Source organism: Lissotriton helveticus, chromosome 2_1 (genome assembly GCF_964261635.1).
Source record: "Lissotriton helveticus chromosome 2_1, aLisHel1.1, whole genome shotgun sequence".
NCBI lineage: Eukaryota > Metazoa > Chordata > Amphibia > Caudata > Salamandridae > Lissotriton > Lissotriton helveticus.
This window is the reverse complement of record NC_136059.1, coordinates 1,334,418,257-1,334,435,803: the sequence shown is the minus strand read 5'-3', so window position 1 is coordinate 1,334,435,803 and position 17,547 is coordinate 1,334,418,257. Positions and strand designations below refer to the sequence as shown.

The 17,547-nt window shown below is 48.1% G+C and overlaps 1 protein-coding gene across 4 annotated transcripts in view; it reads left to right on the top strand.

The window, feature by feature from the left end:
* UBA6 (ubiquitin like modifier activating enzyme 6) overlaps positions 1–17,547 on the top strand; it is a 1,111,768-nt gene that overhangs the window by 139,782 nt on the left and 954,439 nt on the right. The window lies entirely within an intron of this gene.

Sequence of the window (17,547 nt, the reverse complement as noted above, 5' to 3'; positions counted from 1 at the left end):
AACCCAGCAGTACAGAGGAAAGTAACCCTGATCTTTTCTTGTAAAACCTTCACTCACCAGGGTTACCCCTTGGTGGCATGCTTCATCATTGGGTCCATCCCATTCTGATACAGAGCTAGCATGCTGCGACCTACGGAATAGGTGGGAGCTCTTTCAAGACTATACAATGATAAAGGACATTTGTAAAAAATAGGAGTTGGAGGGTTGGTTTGTGTGTTAGAGTGAGTCCTCGTAGGTTTAACCTATTTATTCAGACCTCTAGCTGGTATGATTAAAAACGGGTAAAAAAGTACCAGGGTGTTTTAGTACCCTGGTACTCCAAACCCCTCGCTGACTACAAATCTTCTATCTGCAGACAGTAAAGAAAATGGAAGAACCCTTGATGATCTAACCCCACTGAAGTGCTCCTGTGCAACAAGCAGAAAACTCACCACATCAGCTAAGGCCTAGTACTAGAACAACACCATCAATGAAGGTGCCAGTGCAAACAGAGCAATCTTCATAACAGCAAAACACTGCTTGAACCCCTGCCTGACCGTTCTATCCCATGCTCACTAGACTAGTATAGTGCCATTGACTACTTCTACAATGAAAAATTACATAAGATACTACAGAACATCAACAACACCAAACCTGCTTCTCTCTGACACCCACTCCATGCTGCAACCCACAAATCATTCTTTAACTCCAGTCTCTCGAAGGCCTCACTGACATCCTTATCTGCCTCATAGTCACAACCTTTCGTGATGTCTTACCTTATTCCTCATCAAAGCCATCTCTAGAGAAGCTCTCTCACCACCGCTCACTTTTGTCAACCGCACCTCTTTCTAGCCATCTTCCCTGATGCTCTTAAGACAGGCCAGATCCTTCCACCTTTGACAAAACTCACACTAGATACTGGCGACCTTGCCAACTACCAACCTATCACTAATCTGCTTTTCTTCAGCAAACTCATCGAAACAACACCAGGATCACATCAAAGCTAATCATCTCTTGATCAACTATCAGTGAGGCTTCTGATCACGTTGCAGCATGAAGAATGCTACCTTTCAAATCATAGTTGTCTCCCACATGGCCAGCAATTAAAAATTAACCCTGCTTTTCTGGTCTTCTCATCTGCCCTTGACACCACTGGCTACTCCACCCTCAAATCTCAGATGGGATTCACTATAAGCATCCTTCACTGGTTCTCTTTCTACCTATTGTACTTTCATTAGTTTATTCATGTAGGCTCCTCCAGTTCCAAGAAGATCCTGATCACCTGTGAAGTTCCCCAGGGTTCCATCTAGTCTCTCATCCTCTTCAATCTCTTCATGGAGCCCCAATGACACAATTGTCTTTGAAAGCCTCTTCTGCTCCAGATGCCTAACACCTCAGTCACTTCCTTCACCTTATCCAGACGAGTTGGGTAGCCCCTGCCCGAAGCTTACCTGACCAAAACAGAATGCCTGCCATTCTCCAAGAACAACAAGCAGCAAGACCTAACCTCGGACAACGACATGAACTTGGAGAGGTGCAAACCCAACTTTCATACAATACCAAGTCACTTTGAATCACTATGGACACTGATCTTACCATCAAGAAACACATTACCAACAAAACGAATATAGCCTAGTACCAAATCTCTCAGCTTAAGAAAGTTAAAACCATTGCCCCCAGAAAGCGACTTCAGAAGTGATAATCTAGCCCTCCTACTCTCGCATTTGGGTGGTGGAAATTCCCTGCTTCATTACTTCCCAGACATCTACCATGTTCACTGTAGCATCCCTCATTAAGTTCCTGAAGAAGTATGACCACATCATCTGTATCATGATGGAGCATGACTGTCTTACCTGTTAACACACACCATCTTTAAAACCAGCTGCATCATCTCCAAAGCCATCACAAACATCCCCCTGTGTACCTGACTGCAAAATTGGCAGCCAGAACACCATCAGCAGAAGATGAAGAATTGCAAATTAAAAAAAAACCACAATGCAACAGGCCGTCAATATCTCTGCACCTAGTGTGTGGAGCAGAATGTCCCAACCCTAGTCCAATTTATGAAGAGCTGAACACTGACCTCTATAAATGAAACTACACCATGATGCAGTAACGTTCCACAAGCAAGCTAACCCTTCTTTCACATTTTGACTGTGTTGTTATTTTTTAACCTGCACAGCACTCTGCTGCCTTTTGGCTAGGATTGCACATACGTATAACAACTTAAATATTATTTTGACCTTTTGAACATTACTAAATCTGAGAAGAATTGTTACTCATTATTAAGGAAACTATTTTCTTCTCTGTAATTGTGAAATCCTGTAAATTTCCAGCCCACCAATTTGGTTTCTGTTTGTCGTTATTATTTGGAGTGATCTTTTACTCACAAGATATGTTAGGCAACCAATTTACTATGTTGTTGTGCAAGTTTAGTGTTCATGCTAGCCTTCAAAGGTTACATTGCTGTCTACTGGGAATGGAAAAGAATGTCTGAAAGTGGCATTGCATAATAGTGCTCATTGGGGGTACATCGGCAGGATGTGCGTCTATGTTTGGAGTGAGAATGTTTGAATGTTTCAGTGGTATCTTGTTTGGAACATGAAGAAGGTAGTCAGACCTATGGTGCAGGACTCCAGGCCTATAGGCCTCCCTCACGGACTAGGGGAACCCGTAAGACGTAGGGATTGTGCGCTTGGAGACTCAAAGAATTGTTGAGACAGTGCTTGGCTTATATGAGGCACAAGCTCCCTGGAGACCTTTACATCCCAAAGCTGTCTTGGTAGCAGAAATTTAGGAAAGAGATGAAGACAAGTTGCTGACAAAGTACTGGATGCAGTGCATGGCAGGTCACAGCTGTGAGGCTGCCAACCTGTTTTGGTGACAAAGGGCGTAGGTGGGACTTTATAGAGGATTGTGGGGGTTGAAGGTTCAATTAGACTTTGCAGTCAGTGAGAACTTGTCAAATCCATTTGCTGGACCTGTTATCGGTGCATGTGGATTGGACCCTGATATTAATTTATAAACATATCTGTGCATAACTACCTATTGAAAGAGAAAACACACACCCCTTCCTTCCCTCCATCGCCAACAATTGTTGCATGTTCCTATTGAGAGAGAAAACACCCACACACCTTCCTTACCTCCATCGCCACAAATTGTCGATTGTGTGATGTTAAAATGCATGCTTTTACCCCGTGTGCCGTTGCAGTGCAATTCTTTACCCCGACTTGCTTTTGTGGTCGCACTGGATGTTGGACTAGTACTTACTATTCCAACTCCAGTCTGTGCAACAGTAGGGAAGGTGTTGGAGTTAAATCCAACACCTTAATCCCCCTACAGCAAGCCATTTTCAGTGTAATGGCATGCGGGGTAAAAGCATGCGTTGTAACGCATGTGGTGTAACAGTTGTTTCCCAAAATTGTCGCGTATTCCTACCCTTTAGGAAAACATTTATGCCAAATGCATGTTTACTCTGCACTATATTGTCAAGGTCTGGACACTATAATGGCCTCTCAAGTTTCCTTATTGATTGCCCACGTAAAGGGTGAGTTCTCCTAGTAGCTATGGTGCTACCCTTTATTCAGAAAGTTGTCAAGTTTCTTCTTAACACCTTCCGTGCTCATGACGAGCTCAGCTCGTTATGAGGCACGGTGGCGCTGTGCTCATGACGAGCTGAGCTCGTCATTACCCACGTGGCGCTCACACGCGGGGATAATTCCCCCGCTGTGCTGAACGTTCCCCGAAATCGGGCGTGGCCCTGAGGAGCTCAGCTCGTCATGAGCACAGCGCCACCGTGCAGCGTGACGATCCGAGCTCGTCACAAGCACCGTGGCGCTGCGCGCGCTCCCCTGCGCCGCAGGGGAATTAGCCCCGCAGAAAAGGGGTTAAGAGAGTCCCACTGAGGAGACAAAAACCACAAAGACATAAAACCTCCTTGGCAATCTTGGTGTTCTCAATTGAAGACAATTGAATATACTAGGATTGAAAGGCAAGGCAATACACTGAACCAAGGTGGAGGAAGAACCAGCCATGTGATCTTCAGAACAAGAGAATCCAATTTTGAATTCAGATGCAGAAAAATTGGACCAATAGCGGGACAAAAGGCTTAGGAAGTGGATGATGAATGCAATGAAAAATAAAGGAACAAATGCATTGGGAGGATCCCATCTCAAGACAGAGGGCCTGATTTAATAGGATATAATGAGATTTATATTTTGGCGGACGGATATCAGCACCCTTATATCAGGCCCAGGAACATCTTTATAGATTGGCCATGCAGGACAAACATAGCAGCAAAAAAGATTGGCACCATCTTGCAATAGGAAGTTCATGAAAGAAACTGTGCAAAGATTACCTTTTTGGAAAGGCATAGATTTAGGTCTCTTGCTAGGTCCTGCCCTTTGGAAATGTATGGTCCACCCCTTCTGTGCTGGAACGTCTGGGAGCTGATACCTATGTCTGCCAGGAATACCAGGTTCAAAAGCCTCTTCCAAACTAAGCCCCTTCTTGACATAAATGTTTAAAAAAGCCTAAGTCAGGACCTTTGTCCGTCTGACCATCTGGTCATTACCAATTTACCCTTCCCATCCTTCATGTATCTAGAAAACCCTGATTGTGCTACTGGGGAAAAAAGGTTTCCAAGAAAGAAACTTGTATTGTAGGTTATACCATTTTCCAAAATGAAAACAGTCTAAGCAGTGCAAAGTGATGTAAGGGAACAAGCAAGATTATCCCAGTTAACCTTTAGGCTATGTAGTCATCCAACCTTTTTAACAAATCCATTATTCCCAGGCGTCTTTGAAAGGTATTCATTGTAGGGACATACATTACTTAAAATATAGCATCTCTCACTATTAGATATTAGGCACTCAGCCATGTGGACTCAAGGCAAACTCATAGGTGATGTACCTAATGTATACAAATGGGTATTCATAGTGTGTCTGACTACTATCTTCTATTGTGTTACTGCAGGGGTTTAAGCCGCACCCCATCAAGCCACCATGAAGGAAATAGATTCATTATTTTTCCAGGCACTGGTGGTTGATATAGATGTATACTGTGGTCTACATGTGGCATTCAACATTTACGTCACAGGTACACTTTTACACTATCTTACTCTTGCCCTAATGAAAAGTTAAATAACCCAATCAGGGGTAGTCCATTTCCCCAATAGTTTTAGAGTAAAACTACCTGGCTAAATCAAATAAAAAAAGTCGGGCTCTACTCAAAAAGATTCACTTTATCAAAACTAAGAAAACATGTTTACTTCTGATGAGTACATCTGCCTATGGATTCCTCACCTTTTGAATTATTCCCAATGTGTGGCATTCCACTGAAACTTTTCTCCTCGGCTTTCCCACATCAATGATGACATCACAATGGAGCAGCTCCGCACGTGACTCCACTTGACGTCATTGGATCCATAAGAAGACCTTTTTGGCGTGCTGACGTCCGTTCCTTTTTTTCCACGTTGTTGATGCTTAATGGTTTTTTTTCCATTTCCAGGAGTTTCTTTGTTACTTTTGCTGTGACTTTCTAGCCGTTGAAGATGACTACTCCAAAAAAGTCGAGATTCAAGCCGTGCAGAGAATGTGTGGCCAGATGTCCATCACTGACCCTCATGAAGACTGTTTGTGGTGCCTGTCAGTACATGCACTTCGTGTAAGCGGATGAATCCAAAGGCTCTTAAGGAAAGGGAGTCCAAATTGTTCATGGCCAAAGCCAAACAGCAGAAGAGGGGTCGCAGGAGGTTTCGGACGTGATCGAAATTGCCAACGCCTCATACGTCGAGGTCATCCAAGAAGCACAAGAAGAAGCAGCGCCATGGTTCTCGGCGTCGTTCTTTGAAGGATGCGACTCTGAAGTCGATGTCTCAGAATCCTAGGCGTTATTTCTGGAATGAGATCTCTCCGACTCCTTCACCAGGGGTGACTCCGGTCCCGTCTCTGGTACAGAAGGCTGTGGCTCCTCCGGCTCTGAGGAATGTTACGCCTCCTACAATGCCGAGGTTGGCTACTCCTGGTCCGAGATCGCCAACCCCGCAACCAGAGGCAAACTTGGTGCCTCCACGGATAGCTCCAGAGCCTGTTATACTGGATCCGGCATGACCTTCATTCCCGACTCCAGGATTGGATCTATTGCATTTTTTCAATGCTGTGTTCAGCATGTTTTTTGAGGGCTGCAAATCCTACTGGTGCGAATGCTGACCCTATGGGTCAGTTAACTTATTCTGTGGGAGGATTGCCCCCTCATTTTCCCCACATCCCGTTCATGCCCTTTATGACTGTGGCTCCAGGGAGTTGGCTGCTTCTGACGCTGAGGGAATCAACACTGTTGCAGTGTCTAGAGGATTGAATTCCATTGGATGGTTCTTCTCTGGCGCCATCTGGCTCCCAGCCAGCGCTGGTTTGACCTCGGCCGACTTCGACCCCTTTTCCTTTGGATCCCCCTTTGACGCCAGTTCCGAAGTCACCGGCGCTGCTTCTGGTGCTTATGATGCGGATTCCGATGATATCTCGGAGAGGCTGAAAGGCTGTTGGAGGAAGAGGAATATCAGGATGAGCATTGAAGGGCTGAAGAAGGAGAGATAGTGGAGCCTGACCCTGATTTTGAGGGTTTGCAAGAGGTTAGTAGCCTGGAGACCTCCAGTGAGTGGGAGTGGACATCACCTAAGGGCCTGCCACCTCCTGTGGTTACCACATACCATGCTGTCATTCAAAAGGCTGCGTACCTTTTGGAGTTGCCTCTTCCCACAGCAGAGATGAAATCCAACATTCATACAGAGGTTCTTCATTTGTTGACTACTGCGCCAGAACCATTGCTGCCCTTCAGTGAGACGTTACCAGATCCCATTTTGGATGTTTGGCAGAAACCAATGTCCGCCCTTCAGTTTCCAGGACAGTGGCTAGAAGATAGAAGGTGGATCCTGGGGATCCGGTGTTTCTGTCCTCCCATCTTTCACCGGAGAGCTTGGTGGTCCAGCCTTCATGCTCTTCTAAGCTGTCAGGAGGGTCTTTCCCATCTACGCCTGCTGATAGGGAGTCAAAACATATGGAGCAGTCGCCAAGAAAGTTTTTTCATCGGGGAGTGTGACCCTGAAATCCACGAATGCCACATGTCTCTTGGGTCGTTACACCCATTCCCTCATGGATTGAGCCATGGATGTTGTACCGAAGTTGCCCACGGAGGTCCAGGGGAAGTTTTCTGAAATGTTGTTGGATGCTCAGGCTGCTGGCCGCCAGGTAATCCAATTTGGACTGGACACAGTGGACTCTGTAGCCAGAGCAATGGGATCATCTGCGGCGACGAGAAGGCATGCCTGGTTGCGAGTTTCAGACTTCTTGCCTGATGTTCAAGCTACGGTACTGGACTTACCTTTTGATGGGTTCCGTTTGTTTGGGGATAACCCTGATTCTGCGCTGCAGCAGGTTAAGGATAGCAAGGCTACGGCAAGGTCTTTAGGGCTTTGGACACAGCCCAGGAATTTTGGATAGTTACGCAGGTTTCGTGGCTTTGCAAAAAACTTGTCCTTTCGTGGCAGATAGCAACCACAGCAGCAACAGCAGGCAAATTCCTTGTACAGGTCCTACAGGGGAAAGGACAGAGGTGTCTGCGGGGTTCTACCTGACAATAGGTCTCCTCCTCAGCCTCTCCACCCGTTGTTGTAGGGAAGCAGCTCTATCTCCGCCATCTTAGAGCATGCTTGTCTCGTTGGAGGAAGGGTGGCCCATTTTCTACCTCATTGGAGGTCTGTCACTGCAGAACTCTGGGTTTTAAACATTGTAGAAAATTGGTATGCTCTACCCTTCCAGGAGTTTCCCCTTCCTTTCCCTCCCAATCAGGTCATTTGCTCAGCAGAACATCTTCTGCTTCTCCAGCAGGAGGTTCTGTCATTGCTGCAAAACTGTGCAATCGAGATAGTTCCAGAGCAGGAAAGAGGTCATGGATGCTACTCTCAGTACTTCCTGGTCCCTAAAAAAGACAGTCATTAACGGCCTATCCTCTACCTCAGAATTTTGAATTTTTACCACAAACAGGAGAATTTCAAAATGTCGACCCTGGCTCAGGTTCTTCTTGAGCTGGAGAATGAAGACTGGATGGTGTCGATCGATTTGCAGGATGCCTATTTTCTCATTCCCGCCCTGAAGTCGCATCGGAAGTACCTCCGGTTTACGGTGGGGTCTCAACATTATCAGTTTGCGGTCCTTCCATTCGGTCTTACATCCGTGCCTCAGATCTTCACAAAGGTTATGGCGGTGGTGGCAGCACATCTCAGAAAGTCGGGGTTCCTGTGTTTCCCTATCTGGACGACTGGCTGCTCAAAGTAAAGTCGCCAGAGATAGTGCTGCATCATTTGCAGCTGTTGTTCCAGTTCGTTTTTTTGATAAATGTACCCAAATCTCAACTGGTGCCCTCTCAGCGCAACCTGTTCATAGGGGCTGTACTGGACACTACTGTGAGTCATTCCTTCCCGCCTCCACAGACGATTCAAGACATCCAGGCCATGTTTCCACTTTTTCAGAATGGAGCAGCTGTTCCAGTCCTGAAGGTCTTGCTCCTGCTCGGTCTGTTTGCTTCCTGCATTTTGTTGGACAACCATGCATGCTGGCATATGAGGTCCCTCCTGTGATGCCTCCACAGGCAGTCATTTCTACACAACGGAGATCTCGAGGAATTGGTCAAAATCTCCAGGGACACAGCAACGGATTTGCAATGGTGGGGTATTCCAAGCAACCTGTCTCAAGGAAAGTTGTTTCACCCTCCTTTGCCAGTGGCCACAGGGATAATGGATGCTTCCACCCTTGGGTGGGGAGCTCATCGGGGGATTTGGAGGTTAAGTGCCTTTGGTCTCCAGAAGAAAGATTGTTTCACATCAGTCTTTTGGAACTGTGGGCAATTAGTTTGGCTCTCAAGGCCTTCCTTCCTTCCCTTTGCTGTCAGTTGATTCAGGTCTTAACAGACAATGTGGAGAAGCGTGGCTCAGTGGTTAGAGGCGGCAGACCCGGAAGCTGAGATCGGCCGTGGACCAGGGTTCGATTCCCCGCCTCGGCGGGTCTCGGGCTCAAAAAAAATTCCACGGACTCGACAATTCTCGCTCCGGTGCCTACTCGACTCACGGGGTCACACTCTGCGACTCTGGGCAATAGCTTGCTTAATCTCCACTACGGCCCCTCGCGGCGGGATGCCTGGCTTTCACCTTGTGGATACCCTGCCGGGGTATCTCACAGGGGAATACCAGGACGGGTTCCCTAAGCAAGCGCCTTGATGCCTTCGGGTGATACGTGCGCTATATAAGTCGCAATACATTTACATTTACAACACTACTGCGATGTGGTACATCAACAAATAGGGAGGAGTAGGGTCCTATCTTCTCGGCAAAGAGGCTCTTTGTCTCTGGTCCGGAGAGCTGAATGTGCGTGCGGACAGTCTCAGTCTGCAATATTCGGCTGATCACGAGTGACATCTCCATCCGTAGGTGGTTCGTCACATTTTTAGGATGTGAGTGTTTCCTCGGTTGGACTGGTTTGTACTCACGAGAACACGCACTGCCCGTCATTGTGCAGTCTCCCATATCCGACGCAGGGAGCGCTGGGGACACGTTTCAGTTAGATTGGGTCTCACAGCTTCTTTGCACGTTTTCCCCATACCCTTGATTCCTCGAGTTCTGAGGAAGATTCCCCTAGACCGGGCCCAAGTCATATTGATCACCCCAGATTGGCTGCAAAGGGGGTGGTACATAGACCTCCTTTACTTCTCATTGCTCCCTCCGCTCCTTCTCGATCTCCATCTCCCACCGCTCCATCTCCCTCCTCTCGCAATCACAGGGCAGGTTCTACACCTCCAGAGCCTGCACCTTCATGCCTGGATATTGAATGGGGCAGCCTGAGTTATTTCTCTATTCCACCTGATGTGATGAATGTTATTTTATCAGCCAGAAGACACCCGACCAAATCTGTCTATTCTGCTAGGTGGGCTAGATTTGTGAAATGGTATGGAGAGAGGTCAAGTGATCACCTGAAAGCCAATTTATCTGATGATCTGAGTTTTTCTCTCGCCTTGGCGCAACAGGGTTGTGCAGTAGCAACTGTTAAGGGCTACTAATCTACCCTGTCGGCTTTTCTCTGTTTACCAAATCAACCCTCGTTGTTTAAATCTCCCATAGTTATGAGATTCATTAAGTGTCTCACCAATCGGTTTCCTCTCACTCCTTTTATTATGCCTCAGTGGGATTTGAATTCGGTTCTCATATTTTTGATGGGTTCACCCTTTGAACCTCTGCATTGTTGTCCCATAAGGTTTCTAGTTTTTAAAAATATATTTTTAATGGCCATCACATCTGCTAGGAGGGTGAACGAGTTGCAAGCTCTTAGTACCAAGCCTCCTTTTACATCTTTTTTGTCAAAGGTGTTTTTATTGAGGTTTTAAAGAAAGACAGAAAAGGAAAGAGAACATGCGACAATCCCGCACAACTTCCCACGCAGGGGGGCAGTCATAGACCAAATAACAAAGAAGCAAATAGCATGGAAAGACATTTACATTTAGTCCATAAGGCTCAAACCATAGAAGGCGCATGAGACACCCCCAGGCAAAGATATAGAGTCCCCAAGGAGTCAGGGGCCGAGACTAAGTACGTGTCTTTGCGAATGTAGAAGTCCGTGAAAGGTGAGCATCTATATTGCATCAGGTCTCTCGTTGCCTCAGCTATGAGCAGGGTGTCACAAAAACCCAAAACAGGAACACCCCACCCCCCTCCCCCTCCCTCCCCCCCCCCCCAGTGGTGGTGGCAGCAACATTCGCATGTATTCATTCATCCAGATAGCACACTCAGACCTGAAACAAATGGAGAGCCCGTATCGTGGGTGGGCATACTGCTGATGATAATCCCTTGGAAAGAAAGCGGACCAAAGGGCCCCAGCGGAACGTGAAGTTCTTGAAGTTACCCAGGAAGATATCCGCCATGTGCTCCATGCTCAACAGCTTCCACAATCTCGCATGCCACTGGGAAGTCGCCGGGGCCTCCGGTTTCTTCCAAGCCGCGGCTAGAGTGAGCTTGGCAGCTCCAAGACACAGCCAGGGTATCTTTTTGTCTGCCCTAGTCTGGTGTTCGAGATCCGGGTCCCTAAGGCCCAGCAGAATATGAGCCATCGAGTCCGCAATCGGGTACCCCAGAAGCTTCTTGATATGAGATAGGATCTCCTCCCAATATGGGTGGATGATCGGGCAGTCCCACCAGATGTGGCGGAAGTCGCCCAACAGGCCGCAGCCCCTCCAGCATCTATCCGAAGAGTTCGGGAAGATCCAATGTAACTTGGCGGGGTATAAGTACCAGTCCATGAGGGTCTTAAGATGTGCTTCTCGAAGTTCCACCGAGTGATTGTGTGCAGTGATGTCGCTCCATAGGTGCGACCATTCCACATCTGAAATATCGCGCCCGAGGAGTTCCTCCCAGAGTCCCATATAGCGTGTCCTGGGCGCCACGGCGGAGGAAAGAAGAAGGTTATAAATGAAGGAGATGACACCCTTCATAGCGGACGTCCGGGAGAGGAAGGCCTTGAAGGGGGTGGGCTGTCTTGTGGCCGCCTCCCCGACCGCGGGAGACGTAGCCCAATGGAGCAACTGGATGTAGTGAAACCGTTCAGTAATCGGGACTCTGTAATCTCTCATGCAGTTTTCAAAGGTGAGTGGGGTGTGGCCATGAAACAAATGCGTGAGCGCATGGCAGCCCCCCTCCCTCCACGCATCGAAGGGGCCTTCCCGCAAGGCTGGTGGAAAAGCGGGGTTGAAGTGTATAGGTGTGAAGGGGGACGGAAATGACGTCCAACGTTCGTCACTAGAGACCGTATCCCACACTTTCAAGGTAGTGCTGGTGGGAGTACTAATGTACGCATTCCTGGGTCTATCCCCCTTGGGTTTCCACACTAGGTCCCATATCGTTTCTCCCCGCCACACTCCTGTCCATATGCAGCCAATGCTTCTCCGAGGCTTGTTGGGCCCACTCTACTAAAACACGCAGCTGCGCTGCCTTGTAGTATAAGTGCATATCGGGGAGGCCCACTCCCCCCTCCTTCCGTGGCCAACGGAGAGTAGTAAAAGAAAAACGCGCCCGCCCCCCCTGCCAAACGAAACAAAGCATTTGCGTCTTGAGACGACGGAAGAAGTGGGATAGGAAGTGCCTGGAAAAAGTATAAGAACTTGGGGAGGAGGGTCATCTTAAGTGCATGGATTCTCCCCAACCATGATATGAACATCGGTTTCCAGCGGCCGAGGTCGCCCTGTACCTTCGCCAGCAGCGTGGGGAAGTTCGCAGAGTACAATTTCCCTATCGTGGGAGTCAATTGGATCCCCAGGTACAGGATAGAGTTGGTGGCCCACGATAGCGGCGTGAGCGGCCGCAGTCCGTCCACCTCTGCCGAGGGAAGCGTGAGGTTAAGAACATAGGACTTATCATAGTTAATCCTAAAGCCTGCCACCTCCTCGTATCGAGTCAAAGCGTCCTGGACGTGCGGAAGGGACTGCGCAGGGTCTGCAAGGGATAGGAGAACGTCATCCGCAAACAAGGTAATTTTGTGCTGCTCCCCCGTGAAGGGGATGCCGTGAATCTCCTGATGCTCCCGTATGGCTAGTGCTAACGGCTCTATGCTCAGGGCGAAGAGCAGGGGGGAGAGGGGACAGCCCTGCCTAGTGCCACGTGTATGCGAAAAAAATGCCGACAGGTGGCCATTAACCGCTACTCTAGAGCGGGGGCTGCTATAGTTTGCCCTGACCATCGACAGGAGCTTAGTCGAGAAGCCAAAGGCCGACAGGGTGCGGAACAGGAAGCCCCAATCCACCCTGTCGAAAGCTTTTTCTGCATCCAGGCCCACCAGGACCGCCGGAATCCGGAATCTATTAACCTTCTCTATGAGGTGAATCACCCTTCTGGTATTGTCGTGAGTCTGGCGTCCCTTAATGAATCCAGACTGGTCCGGGTGGATAAGCGCCGGCATCAGGTCTTGGAGCATGTTCGCAATGATGGAGGAATACAACTTGGCGTCAAGATTGAGAAGGGCTATGGGTCTATATGAGGAGTATTTAGATGGATCCTTCCCTGGTTTGGGAATAACCGAAATTACTGCCTCCGCCATGGATCCCGACGTTCCCCCGGATTCGGCCATGCCATTAAAAAGGAGCACTAGAAAGTCGCCCAGCTCGGCGGCAAAGGTCTGATAGAAAAGAGCCGTATAGCCATCCGCTCCAGGTGCCTTATGAGGTTTCAAAGCCTTAATGGCTCCCAAGACATCTTCTCTTGTGAAAGGGGCCGCAAGTAGCTCATTCCAGTCTGCGGAGACCTGGGGGAGTGGGAGGGCGCTCAAAAATTCTTGTTGTTTCTCGGGGTCAAGAGCCTCTCCCGCGTAGAGCGAGGCATAGAAATTACCGAAAAGGTCAGCCTTGACCTTGTCATGGTGTTGTACAGTCCCCGTCGAATCACGGATACCCCCTATGTATTCCTTCACTCGTTTGTCTCGGAGTTGTCGAGCTAAGTGCTTCCCCACTTTGTTCCCCTGGGAATAGGAGAGGTGACGCAATTTCAGCAGGGTAAACTCCGCTCTGTTATTATAGTGAGCCCTCAGTTTCCCCCTGACCGCCGTCAGTGGGCGAAGTGATACTCTGGTAGGATTTTGTTTATGTGCCTGTTCAAGAGCGAAGAACTCCCTTTCCAATTCCTCACGTTCCTTCCTCTGCAAGGTATTAAGATTAGCATTGAGGGCCAGGCAGGTGCCCCTCAGGGATGCCTTAAAGGCGTCCCACGTGTTAAATACCGATGTATCGTGCACTGGGTTGAGAACAAAGAATTCACGAATGGCCTTGCGCAGCTCCTTACAGGAGGACTCGTATCGGACAAGAGAGGCCGAGAAGTACCACTTGCGTTGGCCGTCTCCTCTCGCCGCCCAGTGGAGGCAAAGAGCGAGGAAGCTGTGGTCAGAAACCGAAAGCGGGAAGATTCTGGCCTCGCGGATGTCTCCCCTAAGAGAGCGACTTAAAAAAATGTGGTCCAAGCGCGAATAAGAGTGGTGGACATGGGAGAAGAAGGTAAAGTCCCGAGAATGGGGATGGACAGAGCGCCAACCATCCATCAATCCCATGTCACTCTGTCGCAAATATCCTTTCCTCCTTAAACCCGAACAACCATTTCAACGACCCACTCCCCGCGAACTGTCTTGCAACTATTACCAAATCCATCATTCCTTGCTGGACTGCGATAATCAACGCCTCGCTCCGGCAGGGATCAATCCCAATCTCACTGAAAGCAGGCCAATTCCTCCCCATTCTAAAAAAGCCATCGCTGGACCCAGCCTCCCCAGATAACTTTAGACCAATCTCCAACATTCCCCTCTTGGCGAAAGTGATTGAAAAATGTGTTCATATACAACTAAGTCACCACATCAGCAACTTCCACCTACTCGATGACTGCCAATCCGGCTTCAGACCGGGACATAGCACTGAAACCACCATGCCCACATTGTCGATGATGCTCTTCAAGCCCTGGACGAAAGCAAAACTTGTCTCCTAATCCTCCTTGATCTATCCTCGGCCTTCGACACTGTCAACCACGAGATGCTACTCGAACGCCTCAAACTTAGGATGGGCTTAGATGGCACTGTACTTGCCTGGTTAGGTTCCTACCTCCAAAACCGATCTCAGAGATTCCTAATCAATGGTGAACTCTCCTCCTCCTCCGTGGTCACGGTGGGAGTCCCTCAAGGTTCAACGTTGTCCCCCACACTTTTTAATCTCTATTTGGAACCACTGGCCGAAATCCTTCGCAATGCAAATATCTCCTTCCATATGTACGCTGATGATACTCAGATCTACATAAAAATCTCATCTCTTGCAGAGATCCTCACCCTGAACGATGCTTTGAAACTGACCGTCCGATGGCTCGCTTCAAACCAACTCAAGCTCAATGCTAATAAAACTGAGTTCCTCCTAATCTCTCCGCCCAAGAGCAGCTCTGAGATACAGACTTGGATCAAAGCTATCACAGCCTTAAACTGTTCCCCTACCATTGTGGACTCTGCCAAATCACTGGGCATCACCTTGGATTACAACCTAAACATGAGAAAACACATCAACGCAATGGCCAAATCTGCCAGATTCCACCTGAGCTACCTATGGAAACTGAAACCCTTTCTAGCCGCTCACGACCTAAAACTAGCAGTCAAATCGTTAGTTATCTCTCGGCTGGAATACGGTTGCTCCACCCTCTCCGGCTTACCCAAGGTCACTCTGGCACCCTTAAAAGCCTGCCTCAACGCAGCCGCCAGACTACTCACTGGCTCTAGAAAATTCGATCACATCACCCCTCACCTGAAAGCGTTGAACTGGCTTCCCCTAGAGGCGAGGATTCACTTCAAGATGGCATGCATCACCCACAAGGCCTTACACTCCAACTCCCCGGCGTATCTAGCACAGAAGCTTGTGATATCCGGAGGGAGCAGAAACTCACGATCAGCAAATACCTTCCTACTCCGGCCTGCACGTTTTAAGAAGAAAAAAAACCTACAACCGGGCTTTCACCGGGACCGCTCCAAGAATATGGAACTCCTTCCCGCCTGACATCAGAAGTATCCACTCCCTGGCACACTTCAAAAAAGAGGCTAAATCCTTCCTCATGGGTAAATTCCTTGGCTAACCCACTCCACAGCCACCGAGAGACTTAATACCCTTGTGATATCCTGTTCTATTGTATGATCCTTTACTCTGTAAAGTACACTGTGGTATAGTATTCCTTTCCTGTCAGTCCCTTAACATAAAGCATATCCTGCAACATCCTCCCTAATGTACAACCTTCTATTCTGAAAATTGTTCTTATGTTCAGCTCCCCCCTTTATACACTCTCCTTTGACCCCCTGCCTACCTTTGACCCTTGTTTCTGCAAAACCTTCTGATAACCGTCTTTGTTACATTACGCTATGAACCGGTAAAGCGCTCTGATACCCTCACGGGTCAAGTTCGCGCTCTATAAAACACTAAAATAAATAAAAATAAATAAAAAACGATCAGTCTCTGCGTCTCAGCGGAGAACGAACCAGTATCAGACCTTTGGTGGTGAGAGCTATCTATCTCCTTATTCCAGACGAAGTTAAAGTCCCCCATCACAAATAGGGCTCCCTCGACAAAGTCCTCCAACTTTTGCAACAGGTCCTGAATGTACCCATTTTGGCCCATATTCGGAGCATATAGAACTAAGAACGTGCATAATTTGCCATGAAGCATGCCTTTAACCATGAGCCAACGGCCCTCCTTCTTTTACATCTTTTCATGCTGATAAGATGGTGCTTAGGACCAGAGCAGCTTTTCTGCCTAAGGTGGTCGTCACTCCTTTCCACTTGGGGCAGTCCATCACCTTACCTACTTTCTACCCTCCCCCTCACCCTTCTAATCAGGAGGAGAGACTTCATTGCCTGGATCCCAAGAGGGCAGTGAGCATCTACTTGGACAGAAACGAGGACTTCAGGCTGGATGATCAGCTCTTCGTATGTATGTGCACAAGATAAAGGGCAAAGCTGTCCACATAAGAACGCTGTCCAGGTGGATAATCATGTGCATCAAGATCTGCTACGCCTTGGCCGAGAAGGAGCCTCCTGAAGGTATTCGTGCTCATTCTACCAGAGCTAAATCTTCTCCTTCGGCTTTCACTAGAGGTGCCCCTGTGGTTGATATCTGCCAAGCAGCAACTTGGGCCTCCCTCCACACTTTTGTAAAGCACTATTGTTTGTGTTTGAAAGTGAGGAGAGAGAGACATTTTGCTCGTTCTGTTACAGGAATTTTTAGTATAGGCAGGCAAGCACCCTCTGACGAGTGCGGGGCTGCTCGGGGATTCAATTTAAAAGGTGAGAAATCCACAGGCAGATGTATCCATCAGAATAACAAGTTACTTACCTTCAGTAACGCTTTTTTCTGCTGGATACAGTATCTGTCTGTGGACTCACCTGCTCCCCGTTGCCTGTCTGCTTATACCGAAAAAGTAATCAATGTGTACTTTTTGCGATTTATTGCTGGAATCATGAGATAGTTGGCATTGGGAAATGTCTATGATGAGAATTTCCAGGTTTGGTTGTGTTTGTATACTGTGTATACTTGTGAAAATGTCCGTTCACTCGTTCGCCTCGAAGGCATGGAAAAAATGGGCATGCAGACGAGGTCTTCTTATGGTTGCGATGACAGCACGCAGAGTCGCCTGCAGAGCCGTTTCATTGTCATATCCTCATCGACGTAGGGGAGCTGAGGAGAAGTGTTTCTGTGGAATGCTGCGTATTGGGATAATTCAGAAGGTGAGGAATCCACATGCAGATACTTTATCCACCAGAAAAAGCGTTGCTGAAGGTAAGTAACTTGTTCTTATTTGATTACCCGGACTGACCACATTAGCAGGGAAAGTAAAAAGGCTTCTGCAATGAGGCTCTATGCATCAGCACTATAAAAGATACTGAAGTGCCAGGATGGGGAATTGCTGCATGGCACAACTCTCCCTCCAGACTGGGCTTAAGTCTGGGAAGGCCACAGCACTGCCTTACTGCTCGA